The 2,176-nt window shown below is 44.8% G+C and overlaps 2 protein-coding genes across 2 annotated transcripts in view; one reads left to right on the top strand and one right to left on the bottom strand.

Moving 5' to 3' along the window:
• Window positions 1–1,782, bottom strand: part of LOC102680185 (PR domain zinc finger protein 1) — an 8,249-nt gene extending 6,467 nt beyond the window's left edge. Inside the window, exon 1 of the mRNA XM_006621259.2 lies at window positions 836–1,782. The gene's annotated coding sequence lies outside the window, so the exon portion shown is untranslated. The remainder of the gene's footprint in view (window positions 1–835) is intronic.
• LOC102678465 (protein FAM76A) overlaps window positions 1–2,176 on the top strand; it is a 42,307-nt gene that overhangs the window by 16,208 nt on the left and 23,923 nt on the right. The gene's annotated exons all lie outside the window — the stretch shown is intronic.

Below are 2,176 nucleotides of genomic sequence, written 5' to 3' on the forward strand. Positions count from 1 at the left end.
GGGGGTTTTCGCTACTCGTTGAATTTCCATTTCCGTGGAAATCGCACACCACCAGTCCGTTCACCATTCGTTAACTTTCTGCCTAACTTTTCGCTTTTCGTCCCTCCTCTCTCTCTCTCTTTCTCTCTGTCTCTCGATGCCCCTCTGATTAAGAGGATTTTTCTTTGCCCTCGATTTTTGCAATTTTTTTTTAATTTTTATTTTATTTTATTTTCTCTCTCTCTCTCTCTCTTTCTTCTTTCGTATCGCGTTTTTAATTTACGGATAAATCATATTTTGTTATTATATTTAAAGTCTTCATCTATTTTTTTTTTTTTTCTTCTTCTTTTCTCTTCTCTCATTTGTCACGTAATATCGGTGTTCTCTATTTTAACTTTGGGATAAAAATCTATCGTTTAGAAGTGTTTTCGTCGTGTTTACGTTCGTTTAAAACGTTCGTTATTATATTCTTCCCTTTTTTTCTTTTTTAATACCATTTTTTTTTTTAAACGATCGTTTAGGGTTGCTTTAAAGTAACAACAAGGAACAAGAAAAAAAAGAAAAATATTTTAACATTTTAACGTTAATACGAACATTTGCACAACACGATGCTTTATATACGCGTGGTAATCGATTTTTTTGAATTCGTTGCTCGAAGCAAAAGAAAAAGAGAGAGGAAGAAAAGGATCGAAAGAAGCTACGTTTTCGAAAGTTTTGATCGATCAAAGCTTTTTCAACGGGAATAGGATAGCTTGTTTATTTTATTCCAAATGCCTCGTCGTTCGTCGAGATAAATAGAATTATTAATCCGCATCATCGCGCATCGTTCGTTCAACAATTAACGCGCGATACTCACGCCTTTTTGGTGCATCGGTTCGCGAGCCGCGAATCGACGAAAGTGCTACACCGCTCTCGGCGACGAGTTCCTTCGTTCCTAAATTGTGCTGACGCGACTGATTACGTCGATCCCCCGCAACGGGGCGGGAGGGGGCGGGACGGGGGGGATGATCTCTCGGTAGACCGATTACCGGGTCCAGGTTTTACGTGATCCTATGATTTCTCAGGGAGATCGGCATCCCGACGACTCTTTGGACACTCGGGAGCCTCGGATGACCTCGCGTCGAGGGATGAAACACGTTGGCTTTTCTCAACATTTATTCGAGGATGTCCCTCGGCGAAGACGAAATTCTCTCGGCGTCGATAAGGCCGATCGCTGCCGGCCTAGGCGGTCCTCTCTACACCACCTATACCACACGCTTATCGATTATCAGGACATCAGGAGCAAAAGGAAAATTCGGATCGGCGCTGTCGTTGCACCCGACAGTTAATCAACCACCGACACTCTCTCCACTTCTTGCTTGTTTATCAACAACTATTCCCACCCGCGACAATCTCGATCGCCGTCAACCTCCTCCTCCGCATATTCTTTCTCTCCTTCTTCACGATTTTCCGAATCCGCTTCCTCGTCGAATCGAAGGGGAGAAAAGGGGGAGAGAAAGAAAACTGTATAAACCGGGGAAGCACACTTTTGCTACTACTCTTCCCGTTTATCCTTGTTGGAAGGCACACGCGAACACCACTTCTTCCTTCAACGCACTTCACCTTCTTCCCGTCTCGCACCACCTCCCCCTCCACCAACCCCTTCTTGTTACTTTCCCAACGGCGAAGAAGAAGAAGAAGAAGAAGAAGAAGAAAAGGACGAAGATGGATCGAAAGGGTCGAAAAGTCGAAAACGAGCAACCACTTTCCACTTTATCGCGGTAGGGGGATGTAACGAATCACGCACCAAGGATGACCGGTGGATCTTTCCACCCTCGTTGTTGTCAGTGACAGCGGAATAATCTCGCGGTTGAGCGGTGAACGAGCGAGCACGCCGCGTCTACGATGCCCCGATCGTTTCGGGCCAAACAACAAACCACCGGTGTTGCAACGCGATCGATTCGTTTGGATTTTTATTTAAACAGAAAGAGAAAGAGAGAGTGAATGAGTGAGCGAGCGAGAGAGAGAGAGAGTGAGTGAGTGAGTGAGTGAGTGAGAGAGAGAGAGAGAGAAAGGGAGAGAGAAAAAAAAAGAGAGAACGAAGGAAAGATGGAAAATTCCCCGTAAGAATAATAAAACACACTGTTGTACCGCGATTACGAGAACGGTTCGCGTAATTTCGCGTTTCAACCCTTTTTCGAGGGTGGTCTCCGCCTTC

This window comes from Apis dorsata, unplaced genomic scaffold, assembly GCF_000469605.1.
Source record: "Apis dorsata unplaced genomic scaffold, Apis dorsata 1.3 scaffold_618, whole genome shotgun sequence".
Taxonomy (NCBI): Eukaryota; Metazoa; Arthropoda; class Insecta; order Hymenoptera; family Apidae; genus Apis; species Apis dorsata.